Consider the following 25,472-nt stretch of genomic DNA (forward strand, 5'->3'; position numbering starts at 1 on the left):
CCTTCGGATTAGGTAGAAAACCTTTTAAAAAATAATCAGGTGAGGGCTGAGGGGATGGTGGCTCACTCCTGTAATCTTTGCAGTTTGAGTGGCTGAGGTAGGCGGATCACTTGAAGTCAGGAATTTGAGACCAGCCTGGCCAACATGGTGAAACCCCATTTCTTCCAAAAAATACAAAAATTAGCCAGGTGAAAAAATTAGCTGGGCATGGTGGCACATGCCTGTAGTCTCAGCTACTCAGGAGGCTGAGGTGGCAGAATCTCTTGAGCCTGGGAGGAGGTGGAGATTGCAGTGAGCTGAGATCCTGCCCCTGCACTCCATCCAGCCTGGGCAACAGAGTGAGATCCTGTCTCAAAAAACAAACTAACAAAACAAAACAAAAAAAAACCCCAAACAAACAAAAAACAAATAAAAACTCAGGTGAAATATTTGTGAAATCTACTTTCCTTGGAAAACAGATGGTTGAACGTTACCATTAAGAAAAATTATTTAAAAGCCGGAAATAAGAAAGCTGGGCAGCATAGCCTAGTCTTGCAACATCATGTAAGGGCATCTAAGGATTTTTTTTTTTTTTTTTGGGACAGAGTCTCCCTCTGTTGCCCAGGCTAGAGTGCAGTGGTGTGATCTCAGCTCACTGCAAGCTTCACCTACCGGTTCAAGTGATTTTCCTGCTTCAGCCTCCTGAATAGCTGGGTTTACAGGCATGCGCCACCACACCTGGCTAATCTTCTTATTTTTAGTAGAGATGGGGTTTCACCATGTTGATCAGGCTTGTCTCCAACTCCTGACCTTGTGATCCACCCGCCTGGATCTCCCAAAGTGCTGGGATTACAGGCGCACGACCATTATTATTATTATTTTTTAAGATGGAGTCTTGCTCTGTCACCTAGGCTGGAGTGCAGTAGTGCACTCTTGGCTCCCTGCAACCTTTGCCTCCCAGGTTCAAGCGATTCTACTGCCTCAACCTCCCGAGTAGCTGAGATTACAGACACTTGGCATGATGTTGGGCTAATTTTTGTATTTTTAGTAAAGATGGGGTTTTGCCATGTTGGCAGGCTGATCTTGAACTCCTGACCTCAAGTGATCCACCCACCTCGGCCTCCCAAAGTACTGGGTTTACAGGCGTGAGCCACTGTGCCTGGCCCTAAGGATGTTTTAATTATCTAGAGCGAAGCTTCTCAGTCTTCACACCAGTAACCTTTTGAGCTGGATAATTCTTTGTTGTAAAGAGCTATCCTCTTCATTGTAGGATGTGCAGCAGCATCTATGGCCTTCATCCACAATATGCCAGCAGATACCACCTCCTACCCTGAGCTGTGACCACAAATGTCTCCAGACAATGTCAAATGTACCCTAGGGAGGCAAAATCACTGCTGGTTGAGAACCATTGATCAGGGAGAACGCACCTTTGACTTTGCTATTTGTTAATAAGAAACATGTTAAATGGCCAGAAAGCACTGTGTCTAGCTTAAAAAGCTAGCTCAAACTCAGTAAAATACATGTGAACTTGCAGATCTTGTTTGGTAGAGATACAAATCTTGTATACCCAGTAGAAGAGAAGTGCTCAAATGTTACGATTTTGTCTTGCCCTATAAGGCATTAGCCCGTTCTATGTCTAAGCTAGGAACTATATTCCAATGTTCTTTAATAATTGACTACAAATACTTCGTTTCTCAAGGTGCCCTTTGAATCAGCTTTACTATCTTACTGCTTCCCTCATTAATTAGTAAGTTGAGTAAGTTTTTGACATCTTCAATGTATATTTGTAAAGAGTCAAGTTTTAAACTTTTGTGAAAATTATAATTTAGCATGATTGACTTCTTCTCTCTGGGCTGACATGAGCTGGGGCTCCCAGTCATAATATTTGCGCATTTCTCTTCTGGGCATACATTATTTGTATCTCTCCCAAACAAGATCTTCAAGCTAACATGTAATGTTGCTGAGTTTGAGCTGACTAAAGCTGGACACAGTGCTTTCTGGCCGTTTAGCATGTTTACTAACAGCAAACAGCAAAACCAAAGGCACATTCTCCTTGATTAATGTTTCTCAACCAGGGGTGGTTTTGCCTCACTAGGGTACATTTGACATTGTCTGGAGACATTTGTGGTCACAGCTCGGGGTAGGAGGTGATATCTGCTGGCATATTGTGGGTGGAGGCCATAGAAGCCGCTGCACATCCTACAATGAACAGAATAGCTCTTTACAACTAAGAATTATCCAGCTCAAAATGTCATTGTTGGCCAGGCACAGTGGCTCCCAGAACTTTGGGAGGCCAAGGCTGGCAGATCACTTGAGATCAGGAGTTCGAGACCAGCCTGGCCAACATGGTGAAATTCCACAAAAATTAGCTGGGCGTGGTGGCGTGTGCCTGTAATCTTAGCTACTCAGGAGGCTAAGGCAAGAGAATGACTTGAAGCCTGGAGACAGAGGTTGCAGTGAGCCGAGATCACGCTATTGCCCTCCAGCCTGGGTGACAGAGCCAAAAAAGAAAAAAAAAGTCATTGTGAAACTTGGATCACAAGGCTCGTACCTTTCAGATTTGGCTTTCAATTTTTCTCAAATCTGTGTGGTGCTTTTACATTCTTCTTGTCTGTCACAGCCCTCTCAGCTCATCCCTAGCATCACTGGTCTGGTAGGGTCCTTATCATTTCTACCTGGACTATTGCAGTATCTCCCCAACTGGCCTGTTCACTTCCTGCCTTTATTTATTTATTTATTTTTTGAGATGGAGTCTCGCCCTGTCACCCAGATTGGAGTGCAGTGGGGCTATCTCGGCTCACTGCATCCTCCGCCTCCTGGGTTCAAGCAATTCTCCTGTCTTAGCCTCCCAAGTAGCTGAGACTACAGGCGTGTGCTACCATGCCCGGCTAATTTTTATATTTTTAGTAGAGATGGGGTCTCAGCGTGGTGGCTCATGCCTGTAATCCTAGCACTTTGGGAGGCCAAAGCAGGTGGATCACGAGGTCAAGAATTTGAGACCAGCCTGGCCAATATGGGTGATACCCTGTCTCTACTAAAGATACGAAAAATTAGCCAGGCATGTGAAAGCCTATCTCTACTAAGGATACAAAAAATTAGCCAGGCGTGGTGGCATGTGCCTATAATCCCAGCTACTGGGGAGGCTGAGGCAGGAGAATCACTGGAACTTGGAAGGCGGAGGTTGCAGTGAGCCAAGATCGCGCCACTGCACTCCAGCCTGGGCGACAGAGCGAGACTCTGTCTCAAAAAAAAAAAAAAAAAAAAAAAGATGGGGTTTCACCATTTTGGTCAGGCTGGTCTTGAACTCCTGACCTCAGGTGTGGTCTACCTGCCTGGGCCTCCCTAAGTGCTGGGATTACAGGTGTGAGCCACCACACCCAGCCACTTCCTGCCTTTTGTGCCATTCTTTCATCCCAGCTGAGCTCTGCTACCAACTAAGGATTCTCAAACCATGGTTCTGACATGTTGCTCCCAGACAAAGATGCCAGGCAGCAGCATCACAGAATTTCTGATCTGAAAGAGCTAATCTTTTAGATTTAGGGTTAGGAGTTCCAGTTTCTACGCCCTGAGGAAACTGAGACCCAGAGAAGACAAGTAGCTGATTAAAGTCACACAGGGAAGAATATTGTATAGTCAGGTTGAAAGTGCCCTAGACAGTCCTAGAAATTGACATTGTGCATAAATCCCAGATGTTATTCTGCTCCCCATTCATTTTGGTTGGAAAGTACAAGGCAGAAAATGTTTCCACTAAAGGAGTGTGGAGAAAGGGGTGCCAACCAATTAAGGCTTTTCTGGTTTCAATCAACACCTCCTAGATAAGTTTTATTATGAAAAACCACACACTGCTTAATCTGTCTTCCTTTGGCCTTAGGATCCTGCCTGCTTTAACCTCAACAAGCTCTGAGTTCCTTATTCTGCTACTCATTTGATTGTGCAGTTGGTTTTTCCTGATATTCCCATAATTAATTCTGTTTGCTTTTCATTGTATGTTCCTTCTTTCTTCCGGCTCTCTGGCCTCCCAGTCTACTTCCGTCTTTCTGTACTAACAATGCCTGCTAACCTCTGCTTTTTTGGGTTTTCCCACAAAGAACTAACAAGTTAAGTCCCTTAATCACTTAATTAACATTTAAAAAATCTACATATATAATTGACTCAGCTTGGTATTAGATGCACTTTATTTTTGCACAGTTGCACAGACTGTAATAAGTATCCCATTGGATTGCTGGGGAACAGGAAGCTGACTGGAGCCCACAAGCGTATCTTATGTAAATAGCACCCAAAGTATGTGGACTCTGCCACTCAGAATGTGGCCAAGATTAGATGTTTCCCATTCGAGGTCATAAAATTCTATGTATACATCAATTAAGATTGGGTGGTTTATAAATGAATTAGATGATTTTTTTCCCCTACAAAATCACTGGCAGCGTGTGGTTATTCAAAATCAATGACTGGTGTTTTACATTATGCAAAAACAAATGTGTTTTTGGAACCTAGTGGCATGTCAGGGCAGCTCTGTTTCCTTAGGTCTGCATCCCTCTCTCCACTACTGGTATTTGGCATTTTCTGGAAGTGCCAAGCTAAAAGGCCAAAAGCTTTATTTCTTTTTCTTTTTTCTTTGCTTCTTTCTCTCTCTTTTTTTTTATTATTATTTTTTATTTTTATTTATTTATTTTTATTTATTTATTATTATTATACTTTAAGTTCTAGGGTACACTTTCTCTCTCTTTCTTTTTTTTTTTTTTTTTTTTTTACAAGGTCAACATTAAGTGAAATTTATTAAAAGTAGACTAAATATCCCAAATGGATTTAAATATGAAAACAAGGCACATGGCATATATTAACATATACTGAATTGCTTCTGAGATTGATATTCTGTTTTTTTTTTATGATTATACTTTAAGTTCTAGGGTACATGTGTACAACGTGCAGGTTTGTTACATATGTATACATGTGCCATGTTGGTGTGCTGTACCCATTAACTCATCATTTATATTAGGTATATCTCCTAATGCTATCCCTCCCCACTACCCATTCCCCACAATAGGACCAGGTGTGTGATGCTCCCCTTCCTGTGTCCAAGTGATCTCATTGTTCAATTCCCACCTATGAGTGAGAACATGCGGTATTTGGTTCTCTGTTCTTGCGATATTTTGCTGAGAATGATGGTTTCCAGCTGCATCCATGTCCCTACAAAGGACATGAACTCATCCTTTTTTATGGCTGCATAGTATTCCATGATGTATATGTGCCACATTTTCTTAATCCAGTCTGTCACTGATGGACATTTGGGTTGATTCCAAGTCTTTGCTATTGTGAATAGTGCCTCAATAAACATATGTGTGCATGTGTCTTTATAGCAGCATGACTTATAATCCTTTGGGTGTATCCCCAGTAGTGGGATGACTGGGTCAAATGGTATTTCTAGTTCTAGATCCTTGAGGAATCACCACACTGTTTTCCACAATGGTTGAACTAGTTTACAGTCCCACCAGTAGTGTAAAAGTGTTCCTATTTCTCCACATCCTCTCCAGCACCTGTTGTTTCCTGATTTTTTAATGATCGCCATTTTAACTGGTGTGAGATGGTATCTCATTGTGGTTTTGATTTGCATTTCTGTGATGGCGAGCGATGATGAGCATTTTTTCATGTGTCTGTTGGCTGTATGAATGTCTTCTTTTGAGAAGTGTCTGTTCATGTCCTTTGCCCACTTTTTGATGGGGTTGTTTTTTTTTTTCTTGTAAATTTGTTTGAGTTATTTGTAGGTTCTAGATACTAGCCCTTTGTCAGATAAGTAGATTGCAAAAATTTTCTCCTGTTCTGTAGGTTGCCTGTTCACTCTGATGGTAGTTTGTTTTGCTGTGCAGAAGCTTTTTAGTTTAATTAGATCCCATTTGTCAATTCTGGCTTTTGTTGTCATTGCTTTTGGTGTTTTAGACATGAAATCCTTGCCCATGCCTATGTCCTAAATGGTATTACCTAGGTTTTCTTCTAGGGTTTTTATGATTTTAGGTCCTTACTCCTTATACGAAAATTAATTCAAGATGGATTAGAGACTTAAATGTTAGATCTCTTTCTTACTTTCTCTCTCTCTCTCCCTCCCTCCTTCCCCCCTCCCCCCACTTTCCTTCCTTCCTTCCTTCCTTCCTTCCTTCCTTCCTTCCTTCCTTCCTTCCTTCCTTTTTTTTTGAGATAGAGTCTCGCACTGTTGCCTAGGCAGGAATGCACTGGCACAACTCCGCTCACTGCAACCTCTGCCTCCTGGATTCAAGCGATTCTCCTGTCCCAGCCTCTGGAGTAGCTGGGATTACAAGCGCATGCCACCATGCCCGGCTAATTTTTTGTATTTTTAGTAGAGACAGGGTTTCACTGTGTTGGCCAGGCTGGTCTCGAATGCCTGACCTCATGATCCTCCCGCCTTGCCTCCCAAAGTGCTGGGATTACAGGCGTGAGCCACCATGCCCGGCCTCTTTCTTTTTTCTTTCTTTTTTTTTTTTTTTCAAATGAGACAAGGTCTCAGTCTGTCACCCAGACTGGAGTGCAGTGGCATAATCACAGCTCACTGCAACCTTGACCTCTCAGGCTCAAGTGATCCTCCTACCTCAGCCTCCCAAATAGTCAGGACTATAGACATATGCCACCCTACCTGGCTAATTTTTTAGTTTTTTTTTTTTTTGTAGAGACAGGTTTTTACCATGTTGCTCGGGCTGGTCTCAAACTCCTGGCCTCAAAGGGTCCACCCACCTCAGCCTCCCAAAGTGCTGAGATTACTAGCATGAGCCACTGCACCCTGCCCCAAAGCTTTATTTCAAAGCATAGCTGTTTTGTTCTAGCATAATCATTGCCTTTCCTACTTCATTTCATACATCAAAATATACTCTGGGTGGATCCAAAATTTCAGTATTAGAACATCATAAAAATTGTTAAAAGAAAATGTGAATGAATACGTGTAGGACTCTGGAATGGAAACGGGTTTTCTAAGCATTATATTGAAGCTCAGAAGCCAAAAGGAAAGTATGGATAAATTTGACTACATAAAATCAGTGCAATCTTCTATATATTAATTGTTGCCCCTAGGAAAGAACCCCATAAAACATAGTTAAAGTTGAACAGTACACTAGGATACAATGTCTACAAAACCAGAACAAAGAGGGAATAGCCATGAAACTGAAAGAACTCTCACAAATTAATAAAAAACAGCTAACAATCCAATAGAAAAATATGTAGTAAAAAGTCAATAGTAAAGAAATTTAAGAGGCCAAGGTGGAAGGATTGCTTGAAGCCAAGAGTTCTAGACCATCCTGGGCAACATAGCAAGACCTCGCCTTTACATATTTTTTTTTTTAAATTAACTGGGTGTGGTGGTATCCACCTGTAGTCCCAGGTACTCAGGAGGCTGAGGTGGAAGGATGGCTTGCGCCCAGGAGGTTGAGGCTGCAGTGAGCTGTGATCTTGCCACTGCACTCCAGCCTGAGAGACACAGTGAGACCCTGTCTCCGAAAAGAAAAAAATAAGAAATGCAAACGGTCCCCCAAATTATGAAAAAATGCTCAAGCTTACTACTAATCAAAGAAACATAGATTAAAACTACAACGAGATATCATTTTTTAATTTATTGATTGTGGAAAGACAAAAGTACAAGATGATACCAGAGGATGACAAGGGGTAAATAGGTAGTTTATTTTTATTTATTTATTAAACATAATCTTTTTTTTTTTTTTTTTTTTTTTTGAGAGAGAGGGTCTCATTCTGTCACCCAGGCTGGAGTGCAGTGATACAATCTCAGCTCACTGCAGCCTTGACCTCCTGGGCTCAAGTGATCTTCCCGCCTCAGCTCCCCGAAGTAGCTGGGATTACAGTTGCATGCCACCACGCCTACCTCTGCCTCCCACAGTGCTAGGATTACAGGTGTGAGCCACCATGCCCGACTAACAGGTACTTTTGTATTAAGTGGATAAAACCTTCTGAGAAATATCAAACATTTTTAAAGCTGTGACCCAGAAATTATACTTCTAATAATTCTATAAAAGCTGCACAAATATATATACACATGTATTTTATAAAATTTAAATGTTGACACAGCTTTCAATATATGTGTATATTTTAATACAGCTATTTTTGTAATTAGAAATGCACTGTAAATAACTACTTTTTATTAAAAACAGGATTATTTAAATACACTGTAACTCAAGCATAACCAAAGGGATAATCTGTGGCCATTAAAAGCAAGGTAGTTTTAGTGTGTTGTCCAGCATCTTGAAAAAATGACAAAAGAAAAAAAGAAAAATGTAGCTTTCAATGTACTACCGTGGAATGACTTTCAGTATATTGTAAAGAGAAAAAGTTTCAAAAAAGCAGGTAAAATACTGAGTTTTTGTAAAATGGTATGTTGGCTGTTGTTGACGTGCTTTTTTCTGTAAGTTTCTTCACAAGGAGAGCGTGAGTCACTAGGATACTGAATGAAATGTGTCTTAGAATTCAGTGATCCTTCCTCCTTCAGAAGCTGGGCAGGCTCATCCATCCAACCACTTCCTCACACATTCCACAAACAGTTACATGTTCCCCAGGCAATGAGTGTGAGGCTAAGCAAACTGACCTTGAATCCGGAGTTCCTGAGCATGAATTCATCATTGTTACTTTGGGCAAGTTACTTTGTCCCTTAGACAGGATCCACTTTATCTATCTTTATGGTTGAAGAAACAGGCCCAGAGAAGAAGAAAGATTATATCCAAGGGAAGTTCCCCAGCCAGAGCCTGATCTAGAATTGTACTAGGAGTTGGCCAGCCTGACGAGGAATTATTTTACTTGTAGTGTGGGCAGCTGGAGTGGAGTGGAGAAATGGGTAGGCCTAGCGCTTATCTGCCAGGGTATAAATTCTGGCCCTGCCACCTACCGGTTGTTATAACCTTGAATAAGTTACTCAGTGTCTCTGTGCCTTATAGGATTTGTTATGAGAACTAAATGTTAGGTGCTTGGAACACCATTTGGTGCATACTCAGCCTCAGCATATCTTAGTTGTTATTTGTAAGATACTAGGGATTAAAAAGTGAAAAAGGAAGCATAATCCTTGTACTGGAGGAACTGACAACATAGCCAAGAATAGAGTGTGGGTAATACTATGATGAGGAAGCATTTCAGGATGTTATGAGAGCCAGGAAGAGGGGTCGGGCATGGTGGCTCAGGTCTGCAGTCCTAGCACTTTGGGAGGCTGAGGTGGGTGGATCGCTTGAGCTCAGGAGTTTGAGACCAGCCTGGGCAACATGGTGAAAGCCCATCTCTACAAATAAAACAATTATTTGGGCATAGTGGCACATGCCTGTACTCCCAGCTACTTGAGGGGCTGAGGCAGGAGGATGCTTGAGCCCAGGAGGTGTGGAGATCGCTGTGAGCTGAGATCATGCCGTTTCATTGCACTCCAGCTGAGTGACAGTGAGACCCTGTCTCAAAAAAAAAAAAAAAAGAAAAAAAAAAAAAAAAAAGATGCCTCCAACCTCCAACCCAGGAGAGGGTCATGGGAGGCTGCCCAGAAGAAGTTGCAGGCAAGCTGAAGAGGCAGAGGGAAAAGCCTGAATCAAAGTCAGGAGATGATGAAGAGCCTGGTTATTTTCAGAAGCTGAAAGGAAGGCAAGATAAATACCTGAGCACACATTGAGACAAGGCCAGGCATTGTGACTCGAGGCTGAGGCCATTGTGTTGGACCTTCAGCTCAGTGGTTCCTGCTTCTCCTGCTATTTGTCTGGCTGATCTCTGCTCACCCATCAGGTATTAGCCTAAATGCTACTTCCTCCAGGATGTGTTCCAGGAATCCAACCTTCCCACAGGGCTTTATGTCTTTCTGCTGCAGGAATCATTGGTACTTTTGGTGCTTTTTGCACTTTACTGTTTATTGCTTGATTGTTGCTCTTCCCCTCTACGAATGCCTACACAAGTGTATTTCATAGCACTTGTTTACTGACACATACCCATTAGTATTCTCAAGTCATAAGTGAGATAATAGAGGCAGAGGGAGAATCTAGGAGTTTCCCAGGGACAGGATTTTCCATAACCGTTCTAACATGGACTCTAGTCCACAACCAGGCCAGACTCCAGCTGCTGTTCTAGAGCCCCCTGGGCAGGGCCATGGTAGGAAACACTGCTCAAAGACAAAGCTCATCTCTGATGAGCTGAAACTATATTATTTGATGGCTGGAAGGTACTGAGAACTAAATCAGTCTGTTTGACCTCCCACCTGTGCAGTCTTACCCTGTGCCTCCCCGGCAGGGAGAGAAGAGGCCCACGATTGGCTCCTACTCTTCCTCCTCACCTTCTTCTCTTCTGTTCCCCACCTGGAAAGGTAGACTGTCTGCCCATGCCCAGCAGAAGGTCTTGATCCATGCCTGAAGGATGGCAATGACCACAACCACACATACGCACCTTTCCAGGGATCCAGAGTGTGCAGTTGATACGACCCAGAGTGTGCAGTTGATACGACATTACAGGTTGGGGAGCACTATTCTTGTTTGATACTGTAGGGCCCTTCGGAAAGGTTTCCTTCCACCCACTAAAGGTTTGTGGACAGTGAGCTGACAAAAGGTAGATTAATAGGAGAAAAAAGCACATACAACATTTAATGTGTATATGGACATAGAAGCCATACACAATGTATGAGACTCAAAAAGGGGCCAGATAGTTGAGGCTTAAGTAGTGTCTTTGTAGAGGAAAGACGTATGGACCCAAGAGGAGATATTTTATGAATGATTCTCTTTGGGAGCTGAATGAGACAAGTTAGGGGAAGGTGAGGGGTGGAACTGCAGAGGAACAAAGGTTGTCTTACTATGCAGATGAAGTCCCCCAGTTGACAGCTGGAAGGTACTGAGAACCAAATCAGCCTGTTCGACCTCCCACCTGTGCAGTCTTACCCTGTGCCTCCCTGACAGGTAGAGAAAAGAAGTCTTCCACTGGAGGACTTTTATTTTATTCTATTTTATTGTATCATATTTTAAAATTTCAATAGGTTTTTGGGGAACAGATCGTGTTTGGTTACATGAATAACTTCTTTAGTAGTGATTTCTGATATTTCAGTGCACCCATCATCTGGGCAGTGTGCACTGTACCCAATGTGTTGTCTTTTGTCTCTCCCCCACCTTCTACCCTTTTCCGAGTGCCCAAAGTCCATTGTATCATTCTTCTGCCTTTGTGTCCTCGTAGGTTATCTCCTACTTATAAGTGAGAGCATACGATGTTTTGTTTTCCATTTTTGAGTTACTTCACTTAGAATAATGGTCTCCAAGTACATCCAGGTTGCTGCAAATGCTATTATTTCTTTTTTTCTTTTCTTTTTTTTTTTTTTGTGTTAGAGTCTCCCTCTGTCACCCATGCTGGAGTGCAGTGGCACAATCTCAGCTCGCTGCAACCCCTGCCTCCTGGGTTCAAGCAGTTCTCCTGTTCAGCCTCTCCAGTAGCTGGAACTACAGGCACATGCCACCACACCTGGCTAATGTTTGCATTTTTAGTAGACACGGGGTTTCACCATATTGGTCAGGCTGGTCTCAAACTCCTGACCTCGGGTGATCCACCTGCCTTGGCCTCCCAAAGTGCTGGGATTACAGGCAAGAGTTGCTGCACCCAGCCCATTTCATTCCTTTTTAATGGCTGAGTAACATATATACACACACATACACATATACATATCTATATATACATATATAGATACATATATACACATACATATATACATACACACACATACATATACATATATACACACACATTTTCTTTATTCACTTATTGATTGATGGGCATTTGGGTGGTTACATGTTTTTGCAGTTGTGAACTGTGCTGCTATAAACATGCATGTGCAAGTATCTTTTTCATATAATGACTTTTTTCCCTCTGGGTAGATACATAGGAGTGAGATTGCTGGATCAAATGGTAGATCTACTTTCGGTTCTTTAAGGAATCTCCATACTGTTTTCCATAGTGGTTGTAATATTTTACATTCCCATCAACCAAGGTAAAAATATTCCCTTTTTACCACATCCATGCCAACATCTATTTTTTGATTTTTTTTTATTATGGCCATTCTTGCAGGAGTATCGCATTGTGGTTTTGATTTGCATTTTCCTGATAATTAGTAATATTGAGCATTTTTTCCATATATTTATTGGCCATTTGTGTATGTTCTTTTGGAATTGTCTAGTCATGCCCTTAGCCCACTTTCTGATGGGATGTTTTTTTCTTGCTGATTTATTTGAGTTCCTTGTGTATTCTGGATATGAGTCCTTAGTTGGATGTATAGATTGCAAAGATTTTCTCCCACTCTGTGGGTTGTCTGTTAACTATGCTGATTATTTCTTTTGCTGTGCAGAAGCTTTTTTTTGTTTAGTTAGATGGAAAGTCTATGTGGGTGTGGCAACAACTCCCAGTGTCTTCTCCCCTGGTTGATTTTTTTTTTTTTTCCTTGGTTATTTGATGAGATTCCTGGGATGGGGATCTTAAGACAACTGGATTTCTTTTGGGCAGAACATTTTTCTTTCCTTTTATTTTTTTTTTATTTTTTTTTTTATTTTTGAGACAGAGTCTCGCTCTGTCACCCAGGCTGGAGTGCAGTGGCGCGATCTCGACTCACTGCAAGCTCCGCCTCCCGGGGTCACGCCATTCTCCTGCCTCAGCCTCCCAAGTAGCTGGGACTACAGGCGCCCGCCCCCACGCCCGGCTAATTTTTTGTATTTTTAGTAGAGACGGGGTTTCACCGTGGTCTCGATCTCCTGACCTTGTGATCCGCCTGCCTCGGCCTCCCAAAGTGCTGGGATTACAGGCGTGAGCCACGGTGCCCGGCCGGAAAGATGATTTTAGATAAGGAAATTGCAGAGAGAGAGCGCGTTCCTCTCAGTGCTTCAGGAAGGAGAATCAGAAAGACAGGGAGGCAGGGAAGGTCAGAGGGAGACCTTTGTTCTGGGACTTATATATCAATTTTCAAAGCACTCAGTATGTCAAGGGGCAATAGTTTGGGGAATCATTTTCTGTGCCCCAACACTACCAAAACGGATGGCATGAAGAGCCAGTATCTGTTACTTGTTTTAATATCAATAAAACTAATATGGTGTCACATGTTATTTCATTCAATGCATTTTTATATTTTTATATAATGATTGGCTTGGTGATCATTTTCCCTTAAAAAAAGACAATATCCTTTTTTTTTTGAGATGGAGTCTCACTCTGTCACCCAAGCTGGAGGTGCAGTGGCACCATCTTGGCTCACTGCAACCTCTGCCTCCCGGGTTCAAGTAATCCTGCCTCAGGCTGTGGAGTAGCTGGAATTACAGGGGTGCGCCACCACACACAGCTGTATTTTTTTGTTTTTAGTAGAGACAGGCTTTTGCCATGTTGGTCAGGCTAGTCTCAAACTCCTGACCTGAAGTGATCCACTCACCTTGGCCTCCCAAAGTGCTGGGATTACAGGCGCGACCCACTGCACCTGGCTCAATATCCTTTTGATAAGATGAGTGAATGAAGTGGCAATTTGTGAGTGCTAGGTGATGCAAATGTTTGAATTGCATTAAGTTGCTATCATTATAAAAACACTTGATTTTTTACATTCATGAAAATCACCTTTGCAACTGCTAGAGTAACTGCCCAATGGGTTCTTCTTGCCTAGAAACAGCTGATTTATCAAGACAGGGAAATTGCAACAGAGAAAGAATAATTCATGTAAAGACGGCTATACAGGGGACTTCAGTTCAAAGTTAGTCTCCCTGAAAACTTGATGATCTGGGTTTTTAAGGATAATTTGGTGGGTAGGGGCCAGTGAGTCAGGAGTGCTGATTGGTTGGGTTGGAGATGAAATCATAGGCAGTTGAAGCTGTCATTTTGTGTTGTCAGTTTCTGAGTGTGGGGGAGGGGGAGCAGGGGAGCACACCAGGAGACCAGATGAACCAGTTTATCAGTCTGTGTGGTGCCAGCTGATCTATCAAGGGCGGGGGTTACAAAATATCTCAAGTAATTATCTTAGATTTTACAATAGTGACAGTATTCCCAGGAGAAATTTGAGAAGAGTCAGAATCTTATAGCCTCCCAGCTGCATGACTCCTAAACTATAGTTCCTAATCTTGTGACTAATTTGGTAGGTCTACAAAGGCAATCTAGTCCTCAGGCAGGAAGGGGGTTTGTTTTGCGAAAGGGCTGTTACTATCTTTGTTTCAAAGTTAAACTATAAGTTCGTCCCACAGTTTGGCCTCCACCCAGGAATGAACAAGGACAGCTTAGAGATTAGAAGCAAGATGGAGTGAGTTAGGTCAGATCTCTTTCACTGTAATAATTTTCTGAGTTACAATTTTGCAACAGCAGTTTCACTAGTGTCCAGTTAGATATAAATACACTCATACACACTGTGGGGGCCATAGGCCCTTGGTCCCCTAAAGGTTCACTGAAAAATTACTGATGAGGCAGATTGGTTAGAAGGAGAAAAAGGCATACAAATTTACTTAAGATGTATACATGGGAACCTTCAGACTGAAGATCCAACCTTTTAATAAACCACAGAAGCTTATATGCCATCTTGAGGTTACAGAAGGAATAGGGGCTTGAATCCTGGTAAAAAAGATTATGGGACAGGGGAGAAGAGGAATTCTAGGGAGGGTCAAGAATGAATGGATCTGGAACAGAGTTTAACTTGTAGTTTTCCTTGGAGGCTGGGTGTGGTGGCTCACACCTGTAATCCCAGCACTTTGGGATGCCAAGGCAGGTGGGTCTCCTGAGGTCAGGAGTTCAAGACCAGCCTGGCCAACATAGTGAAACCCCGTATCTACTAAAAATACAAAAAAATTAGCTGGGCATGGTAACAGGCACCTGTAATCCCTGCTACTTGGAAGGCTGAGGCGGGAGAATTTCTTGCACCTAGGAGATGGAGATTGCGGTGAGCTAAGATTGCACCATTGTACTCCAGCCTGGGTAACAAGAGCAAAACTCTGTCTGAAAAAATATATGTATATAGTTTTCCTTGGAATTTAAATGATCCTTGGATACAGTCATTATACTTTTAAAAGGGTATGCTCATTTGTGGTCACATGTAGAGAAAAAAATGTATGTACATTCTAGATAAGTTGTCCAGTGGATTTATTTTTACCTGCTGCCCAGATACAGCCAATTTATCAAGACAGGGGAATTGCAATAGAGAAAGAGTAAAGTGTGTGATGCACATAGAGCCAGTTAAACAGGAGACTGGTGTTTTATTACTCAAATCAGCCTCCCTGAAGCAGAGGCTAGGGTTTTTCAAGGATGGTTTGCAGGGCAGGGAGGTTAGGGGAATGGGTGCTGCTGATAGATTGAGGATGCAATCATAGGGATGTGGAGAATGGCCCTTGTTGCTGAGTCCACTGCTGGGTATCAGCCAGAGGAGCAGTTAAATCAAGATTCTTGGGTCTTGTGTGAAACCAAAAGACAATCTTTGGTTTTATAATACTGATGTTATACTGCAGGAGTAATTGGGGCAGTTGCAAATCTTGTGACCTCTTGAATAATGGCTGGTAATCATTTACACCTACATCTTAGCAGAATCCAGTCTCCTTTCATCCTGCTAACCTGGTATCTTTCATTAGTTTTACAAAGTTGGTTTAGTTTTGGGAAAGGGCTGTTATAATTTAAACTATAATCCAAATTTCTCTGAAAGTTAGCTTGGCCCAAGCCTAGGAATGACCAAGGGCAGTTTGGAGAGTAAAGGCAAGCTGGGGGTTGGTTAGATCAGAGCTATTTCACTGTCATCATTTTCTCATTGTTATAATTTTTGCAAAGGTGGTTTCAAAAATATTTTGGGGGTACTGGTTTCTGAGCTCCAACACACACATCCACTTACACACAATTCTTTCTTTAATAAAGACTAGATGTGTTTGCATAGGCCTGTGAAGAGATTTAAGAAAAAAAGTTGACTCCTGTAATCAAAGCACTATTTTGCATTTTCTAAAATGATTTTAAAATAACTTAAACATAATGCTAAATGATGATGTAGGGCTAGAGAACAAAAAGTATGTGCATTCTAGATAAGTTGCAAAACTGATGAAACAGGCAGTAATCACAGAAGTCAGTGATTAATGTTTTGACGCATTACTTTCTGGACTTTTTCCTGAAATGTGTTCTTAAAAATAAGAAACAAAAGATGGTTGTAGTGAAACTGCCTTTGCAAAAATTACAAGTAGTAAGGGAAAGCAAACATAATTTACTCCATCTTGCTTCTACCAGGCTAAATTGCTTTTGCTCATTTTTTGTGGAGCCATAATAGTCCTTTCCTTAAACTTATCCCCTCTTGGTTGAAAGATTGAAATCGTATTAGTAAAGACTAATAAAAGGCCACAAGATTAGAATTATGGTGTTATAGGAAAGGGGTCCCAATTCAGACCCCAAGAGAGGGTTCTTGGATGTCATGGAAGAAAGAATTCAGGCCGAGTCCACAGTGCAGAGCGAAAGCAAATTTATTAAGAAAGTAAAGGAATGAAAGAATGGCTACTCCATAGACAGAGCAACCCCGAGGGCTGCTAGTTCCCCATTTTGATGGTCGTTTTGTGATGATATGCTAAACAAGGGGTGGATTATTCATGCCTCCCCGTTTTAGACCATATAGGGTAACTTCCTGATGTTGCCATGGCATTTGTAAACTGTCAGCACTGGTGGGATTGTAGCAGTGAGGATGACCCGACCAGAGGTCACACTCATTGCCATCTTGGTTTTGGTGGGTTTTGGCTGCCTTCTTTACTGCAACCTGTTTTATTAGCAAGGTCTTGATGACCTGTATCTTGTGCTTACCTCCTATCTCATCTTGTGACTTAGAATGCCTTAACCGTCTGGGAATACAGCCCAGTAGGTTTCAGACTCATTTTACTCAGCTCCTATTCAAGCTGGAGTTGCTCTGGTTCATATGCCTCTGACAATGGTAGGGCCTGAACTTTGCTAAAAAATAGGAATGGTTAAACAATGCCCATTAATTGTTGCTTAGCTTTCTTTTCTATAGCTGCCTGCTGTCCCAGAGTCATAAACCAGAGGTCACAAGATTGTGACTTCCCAAACTGCTCCTATAGATAACATCACTATTTTGAGACCTAAAGGGCTGGTCTTTGAGATATTTTTCAGATTTAGTATTTTGGCAGACCAAGAGATATCACCTCAAGAAATTAACTCAACTGGTTTTGTGACCTACAGCTGGGAATTGACTCAGCTGTAGCTTTGATACCCCTATAATTTCATCCTTAACCCATCAATTGTTTCAGTTCCCCATCCCCCTACCCACCAAAATACCTTCAAAAACCCTGTGATAGGGTTTGGCTTTGTCCCCACCCAAATCTCATCTTGAATTCTCATGTGTTTTGGAGGGACCCGGTGGGAGAAGATTGAATTATGAGGATGGATTTTTCCTGCACTGTTTTCATGATACTGAATAAGTCTCATGAGATCTGATGGGTTAAAAAGGGAAGTTTTCCTGCACAAGCTCTATTCTCGTCTGCCACCATGTGAGAGTTGCCCTTCATCTTCTGCCATGATTGCGAGGCCTCCCCAGCCACACAGAACTGTAAGTCCAGTAAACCTCTTTGTTTTATAAATTGCCTGGTCTTGGGTAAGTCTTTATCAACAGCATGAAAACAGACTAATACAACCTACCTCTGAATTTTTGGGGAGATGGATTTGAGAAATATCTCCTGTCCTCGTGTGGCTGCCCTGCAATTGTTAAACTCTTTCTCTATCTCAATACTTGCTGTTTTTGGTGTGTTGACTTTTTCAGAGTAGTAGGCAAAAGCAACCCATTGGGCTGTAATAGTGGTGTAGAGTGGAGGAAGTAGTGGTAGAGAGAATAAGAACTAGAGTCTATGTTCTATACTCCATAGGCCTCACTCTAGGTACTCTTTACTCCTCTGAAACGTAATCACCCAATGGCTTCTTCCTGCCTACTGTACAGACAAGACCAATTCACTGAGACCATGGCATTGCAGTAAGGGAAGCATTTAATTGACACAAGGCTGGCCATGCCATGCAGGAGACACAGTTATTACTCAAATCAACCTCCCTGAAGGCTTAGAGGTTAGGGTTTTTCAAGGATAGTTTGGTAGGCAGGGGGCTAGAGAATGGGGAATGTTGATAGGTTGAGGATGCCATCATAGGGTGTGGAAAATGGTCCTCATGCACTGAGTCATGAGTTGTGGGTCCAGGTGGGGAGTCAGCCAGTCATCAGAAATGCAAAAGTCTAAAAAGACATTTCAAAAGGCCAATCGTGGGTTCTATGATAGTTATGTTATCTACAGGCATAATTGGAGAAGTTACAGATCTTGTGACCTCCAAACAATGGCTTGTTAAGTACACCTACTTTTTAGCAGAATTCGGGCCCCTTTCATAATCCTAACCTTGTGGGCTTTCATTAGTTTTACAAAGGTGGTTTAGTTTTTGTAAGAGCTGTTGTCCTTACTTTAAGGTTAAACTATAAACCAAATTACTCCCATGATTAGCTTGGGCTACACCCAGGAATGAGCGAAGACAGCTTGTGAGGCTAGGTGCAAGATGGAGTCAGTCATATTTCATTTATTTGCAAAAGCCGTTTCAGAAACATGTGCTTTTCTTTTTTTTCATACTTGTGATTCTAAATGTCCCTGCATTAGGACATGGCATCTCTATGATTTAGGCACTTATGAATGACTGCTCATGTCAGAGACCTGAAGATGTAATGGTTCCATCAGGGAGTATTAGGTTTAGCCTAAAACTGCCTTCTTACTTGGTTAAGTTTACCCTAAAGGTTTCTCTGTACATAGTGAACTGTAACCTAACTGAATGTGTAAACAGACTATAACCTACTGTTGTACCCATCACTGAGTTGTGGCCAACTGTTCAAACCGTATTCAAATAAGGCAAATGCCAAGCAGTAACCAATCTGACTCTTTCTGTAGCTCACTTCCGTTTTCTGTAAGTCACTTTGTTTTCACTGTCCGTAAGTCATCAATGATACAACAGCGCTGGCGTCTCTCGAAGTCTACTCTGGTTCAGGAAGCTGCCTGATTCGTGAATTGTTCTTTGCTCAGTTAAACTGTTAAATTTGTCTAAGGTCTTTATTTTAACAGTAAGAATTGTTTCTATCTTACCCAAATAAAGCCTAGGAGGAGGCAGTTCAGAACTGGTGAAGTGGCTCTATGGCATTACTATCTTTTAGCTCATGGCTTCTTTTTTTTTGAGGTGGAGTCTTACTCTGTTGCCCAGGCTAGAGTGCAGTGGCGCAATCTTGGCTCACTGCAACCTCTGCCTTCCAGGTTCAAGCAGTTCTCCTGCCTCAGCCTCCTGAGTAGCTGGGATTACAGGCACCTGCCACCATGCCTGGCTAATTTTTTTTGTATTTCTAGTAGACATAGAGTTTCACCATGTTGGCGAGGCTGGTCTCGAACTCTTGACCTCAGGTGATCCATCCACCTTGGCCTCCCAAAGTGCTGGGATTACAGGCATGAGCCACTGTGCCCGGCCATGGCTTCTATTCTTAATGTTGCCTCATGGTCCTAGATAGCTGCTGGAGTTCAACCATAACGTCTGCATTCATGGTAATGAAAGAAGGAGGGAAAAAGAACTTAGCCTCTCGCTTTTAAGGAGCTGTCCCAGAAGTCCCACTGTATACTTTTACTTTCAACTATATTTTGTTTCATGATTTCTAAACAGTTAAATGTCTCTCTCTCTCTCTCTTTTTTTTTTTTTTTTTTTGAAACAAGGTCTCGGTTGGTTGCCCAGGCTGGAGTGTAGTGGCAAGAACATGGCTCACTGCAGCCTCGACCTCCTGGGCTCTAATAATCCTCCTGCCTCAGCTTCCTGAGTAGCTGGGACCACAGGCGCATACTACCACCTGTGGCTAAAATTTAAATTTTTAGTAGAGACAAGGTCTCACTATCTTGCTCAGGCTGGTCTCAAACTCCTGGGCTCAAGCAATCTTCCCACCTTGGCCTCCCAAAGTGCTGGTATTACAGGCATAGGCCACCATGCCTGGCCTTCTCTTTTGTTTATAACTTTCTGATCTTGGTATAATACTAAAAGGACCTTCCCAACTTGGGTATCATAAAACTATTCTATACATTTTACATTTTCTTTTTTTTTTTTTTGGAGACGGAGTTTCACTCTTGTTGCCTAGGCTGGAGTGCAGTGGCATGATTTTGACTCATTGCAAGCTCCACCTCCCAGGTTCAAGTGATTCTCCTGCCTCAACCTCCCAAGTAGCTGGGATTACAGGCATGCGTCACCACACCCGGCTAATTTTTGTATTTTTAGTAGAGACCAGGGTTTCACCATGTTGACCAGGCTGGGTCTTGAACTCCTTACCTCAGGTGATCCACCTGAATTGGCGTCCCAAAGTGCTGGGATTACAGGTGTGAGCCACCATGCCCGGCCTATTCTATACATTTTCTAGAAATTTCAGAACTGTGTTTTTAGATTTAAACCTGAAACTTATTTATGTTTATAGTGTGGGGTAAGGATACAACCTTCTTTTTCCAAATGGCTGCCCCAAGCGGGTATTTTCTTAACCTCTTATAGCTACTAGCCAGAACTTTCCCCTAGAAAATGCAGGAGGCACCTGCATTTAAGTCTTACTCTTTCTAGACTTCACAAAGACCTACGTTCATTTGTTTGCACTATTTTTTAATGATTCCCTCTGGGCTTTCAGTATATTCAATGCATCTCTCTTTGCATTTGTAAGTGGCATCATAAACACAGGTGGCAGCTGGGTGTGGTGGCTCACACCTGTAATCCCAGCACTTTGGGAGGCTGAGGTGAGTGGATCACTTGAGGTCAGAAGTTCTAGACCAGCCTGGGTGATATAGCAAAACCCTGTCTCTACTAAAAATTTAAAAACTAGCTGGGCATGGTGGGGGGTGCCTATAATCCTAGCTACTGGGGTGGCTGAGGCAGGAGAATTGCTTGAATCTGGGAGGCAGAAGTTGCAGTGAGCTGAGATCATGCCATTGCACTCCAGCTTCGGTGACAGAGCGCGACACTCTGTCTCAAAAAATAAAAATAAATAAATAAAATATAGGTGGCATCATAATGACCTTTTTGCAAATATCTTTTTCCACACAAGGCTGTCAACTGCTTGAGAGTAGGAACTGCCTCTATTAACTTTGTATCTCTGGTATTTACTATTTAGTAGTTTCCTCAATAAACAATTGTGTGTTTTGTTTGTTTGTTTTTGTTTGTTTGTTACTCTGTTGCCCAGGCTGGTGTGCAGTGGTGTAATCTCAGCTCACTGCAACCTCTGCCTCCCAGGTTCAAGTAGCTGGGACTACAGGCTCCCACCACTATGCCCAGCTAATTTTTATATTTTTAGTAGAGATGAGGTTTCACCATGTTGGCCAGACTGGTCTCAAACTCCTGACCTCAGGTGATCTACCAGCCTCAGCCTCCCAAAGTGCTGGGATTACAGGTGCGAGCTACCGCACCTGGCTAATAAATAATTGTTAAATGGAATTTATAAATTAATAAAACATGGCGCCATCTTACGTACCATTTGTTATTGGTTGCATTTAGAAGTTGATTCCTAATGACACAATAGGAGGCATCTTTTTAAACAAAATTTGTTCTATTTTAAAAGATAGGAGTCTTGGTATGTTGCCCAGGCTGGTCTCAAACTCCTGGCCTCAAGTAATCCTCTCACCTCAGCCTCCCAAAGTGCTGGGATTACAGGGGTGAGCCACCACACCCAGTCATCATGAGGCATCTTAATTTCATTAGCATGTCTGTAAATCCCATCTCAAACTGAGAATGGTTCCTAAACAAAATTAATCCCTTTAAAAATGTTGTTTGGGGGCCAGGCACGGTGGTTCATGCCTATAATCCCAGCACCTTGGGAGGCTGAGGTGGGTGGATCACCTGAGGTCGGGAGTTCGAAAGCAGCCTGACCCACACGCAGAAACCTGTTCTCTACTAAAAATACAAAATTAGCCGGGCGTGGTGGCACAAGCCTGTAATCCCAGCTACTGGGGAGGCTGAGGCAGGAGAATTGCTTGAACCCGGGAGGCAGAGGTTGCCGTGAGCCGAGATCACGCCATTGCATTCCAGCCTTGGCAACAAGAGCAAAACCTCTGTCTCCAAAAGAAAAAAAAAAAAGTTGTTTGGGTTTCTATTAGCTTCAGCTCTGTAGCATCACATTTTTGCATATAGTTTACTTTAGGGAACTTCTATCCATTTATTCTAGTAGCTTCTGTGAAGGCCAAGGGAAAGCTCCCTATCCTTTGAGGGTTCACTGCAAAATCATCTCACAGCTCACAAAAGGCAGGTTCATTGGGGCCTGCAAATGGTATTAACTCACACCTGGGGAGAATCACAGAGTGGTTAGCACCCTGCAAGGAGATTCTGAAGATTATATGCCACCCTGCCAACATAGGTTATGGGAGGGGAGAGGAGAAGAAGAATTCTGTTGAGGGGTTTACTAGAGAGAATGAATGGATCAGGGAACAGAGATTAACTTGAGCGTTATCGTGTGAACATGTCTGTTCAGGTGTGGTTACACCCTTGGTCTTCAGGGAGGGGAAGAGAAAAACAATTGTTCTTGGTGGGCCTGGATTTTTGGCAGATAATAGAAATTCAGCTTCAGAGATGGTGGGAGGGTTGGAAATTGAGGCTCCTTCAGTAGGTCAGTGTGTCATTTTTGGAACATCAGCTTCTGACCCCCAACATTACCAACAAGTCATATTTCCACGATTCCAGCACAGTAGTCCCCCCTTATTCTATTTCACTTACCATGGTTTCAGTTATCCGCAGTCAACAATGGTCCAAAAACACACACATAACTTTTACTACAATATACTGTTACAATTGTTTTATTAGTTATTGTTAATCTCTTGCTGTGCATAATTTATAAAGCTTTATGACAGGTATGTATGTGTCAGGCTGTTCTTGCATTGCTATAAAGAAATACCAGAGACTGGGTAATTTATAAAGAAAAGAGGTTTAATTGGCTCATGGTTCTGCAGGTTGTGCAAGTGTGGAGCTGGCATCTGCTTAGCTTCTGAGGAGGTCTTAGGGAGGTTTTACTTATGGCAGAAGGCAAAGAGGGAGCAGGCTTCTAACATAGCAAGAACAGGAGCTTATGTATTACGTGGAAAAAGCAGGAATGAGCGAGAGAGAGGTAGAGAGGTGGGGTAGGTGCCATGTACTTTTTAACAACCAGATCCAATGAGAACTCACTCACTATTGAGAGGATAGTGCCAAGCCATCACGGAGTAACCCTCCTGACCCAAACATCTCCCACCAGACCCCAACTCCAACGTTGGGGATTGCAATTCAACAATAATTTGGCAGAAACATATGTTCAAACTATGTCAGTATGTATAGGAAAAAAACAGTATACATAGGGTGTGGTACTATCTGCTGTTTCAGGTATCCAACTGGGTGTCTTGCAGTGTATCCCCCGTGGATAAGGGGAACTTCTGACTTAGATGACCTTCCCAAGGACAGTGAGGTAGCTTTCTTCCCTCCTCTTTCCCTCCCTCCCTCCTTCCCTCTTTTCCTCTCTCCCTCTCTCCCTCTCTCCCCTCTCTCCCTCTCTCCCTCTCTCCCCTCTCTCCCTCTCTCCCCTCTCTCCCTCCTTCTCTCTCTCCCCCCTTCTCTCTCCCCCCCTTCTCTCTCTCCCCCCTCCTTCCCTCCCTCCCTCCTCCTTCCCTCCCTCCCTCCTCCCTCCCTCCCTCCTCCCTCCTCCTTCCCTCCCTCCTCCCTCCCTCCCCCTTCCCTCCCTCCCTCCTCCCTCCCCCTTCCCTCCCTCCTCCCTCCCCCTTCCCTCCCTCCTCCCTCCCTCCTCCCTCCCTCTTCCCTCCTTCCCTCTCTCCCTGCCTCCTTCCCTCTCTCCTTCCTTCCCTCTCTCCCTCCTTCCCTCCTTCCCTCTCTCCCTCCCTCCTTCCCTCTCTCCTTCCTTCCCTCTCTCCTTCCTTCCCTGTCTCCTTCCTTCCCTGTCTCCCTCCTTCCCTCTCTCCCTTCTCCTTCCCTCTCTCCCTCCTCCTTCCCTCCCTCCTCCTTCCCTCCTTCCCTCCCTTCTTCCTTCCTTCTCTCCTTTCTTTTGTTTTCTTTCTATCTTTTTTCTCTCCCCCCTCCCCTTCTCCCTTCCCTCTCCCTCCCCTCTCCCTCCCCTTTCCCTCCCCTCTCCCTCCCCTCTCCCTCCCCTTCTCCCTCCCCCTCTCCCTCCCCTTCTCCCTCCCCCTCTCCCTCCCCCTCCCTCCCCTTCTCCCTCCCCTCCATCCCCTTCTCCCTCCCCTCCATCCCCTTCTCCCTCCCCTCCCTCCCCTTCTCCCTCCCCCTCCCCCTCTCCCTCCCCCTCTCCCTCCCCCTCTCCCTCCCCCTCTCCCTCCCCCTCTCCCTCCCCCTCTCCCTCCCCCTCTCCCTCCCCCTCTCCCTCCCCCTCCCCCTCCCCCTCCCCCTCCCCTTCTCCCTCCCCCTCCCCTTCCCCTTCTCCCTCCCCCTCCCCCTCCCCTTCTCCCTCCCCCTCCCCCTCCCCTTCTCCCTCCCCCTCCCTCCCCTTCTCCCTCCCCTTCTCCCTCCCCTTCTCTGTCTCCCTCCCCTTCTCTGTCTCCCTCCCCCTCCCCTCCCCCTCCCCTCCTCCTCCCCCTCCCCCTCCCCCTCCCCCTCCCGCTTCCCCCCCTTTCTTCTTTAGTGCCTTCAGTCTTTTTCAAACTCTAGCTCCAGCCTAATCAGTGACACATTAACTGGGTTTTCCTGTTTATCCTCTCTCATTGCTTCTCTGAGTCAGAGCCTCTTCTCTATAAGTCACTGGAACTGCCCTTGTACTTGTGACCTGCCCTGTACTCAACAGTTTTTGTTCTGGGAAGCCCTGGGATTCTGCTAATACCGATCACTGTAGGTGCTGAATGGAAACAGATAAAGAACATGACCTCAAGGAGCTTCTTGTCAATGAGAAGACCAAGCTGATGCCTGGCAAAGGTAAATGCCACCATCACAAAATAAGTAAAAGCGTGCATTAGCTAATTTGTAAGTTCAGCTTAAGATGAATCCTACCTCTTGGGCCCTTCTCTGATGCTGGTGTTGGGACTGTAGAGTTCCTTGAGCCTCCATCAAGGTCAACATAAAATCCCACTGGCTTCTGTCAGCACCACCTTGATGACCCTAGCTTAATTTCTCTCTTTCCCGTGACTGGAACTCTTAGACCTTTCCACAGACTTACAAGGATTTATCATTCAAAGCTCAAGGGATGAAGTTAAAGCTATTGGCCCATAGGAAGCCTGAACTCATGGTTAGGAGAAAAAGATTGAGGAGTCTGAGTGGGAAGAGTTTGCTATTTCAAAGACAGCATCATAGTACTAGTCATTGTGGGAAAACTCAGGACTGGGTTGGACTTACTTATACTATGTTACTTTTATATTTTGGTTACTGAGGGAGGTGAAGGTCATCCTTTCAGTTCTTGGGATGTCTAAATAGCTTCATGACTCCTGGGCTCTTGGATAAATTTGCTTTCAGCATCATCTGGCTGTACTTTTTGTCCTTAGCAGGGGTAAAAGGAACCCTTTGAAAAG

The 25,472-nt window shown here is 43.6% G+C and overlaps 1 protein-coding gene across 6 annotated transcripts in view; it reads left to right on the forward strand.

Annotated features, from left to right (window-relative positions):
• Positions 1-25,472, forward strand: part of GCNT3 (glucosaminyl (N-acetyl) transferase 3, mucin type) — a 79,644-nt gene that overhangs the window by 46,809 nt on the left and 7,363 nt on the right. For 3 of the 6 annotated variants that reach the window (XM_015142345.3, XM_077937951.1, XM_077937953.1), the window contains exon 1: positions 24,685-24,882. The exons of 2 other annotated variants lie outside the window; for them this stretch is intronic. The gene's annotated coding sequence lies outside the window, so the exon portion shown is untranslated. Of the gene's footprint in view, positions 1-24,672; positions 24,883-25,472 lie in introns of those variants that run through there. One more of the 6 variants, XM_015142346.3, reaches the window with a different exon arrangement.

Source organism: Macaca mulatta, chromosome 7 (genome assembly GCF_049350105.2).
Source record: "Macaca mulatta isolate MMU2019108-1 chromosome 7, T2T-MMU8v2.0, whole genome shotgun sequence".
Taxonomy (NCBI): Eukaryota; Metazoa; Chordata; class Mammalia; order Primates; family Cercopithecidae; genus Macaca; species Macaca mulatta.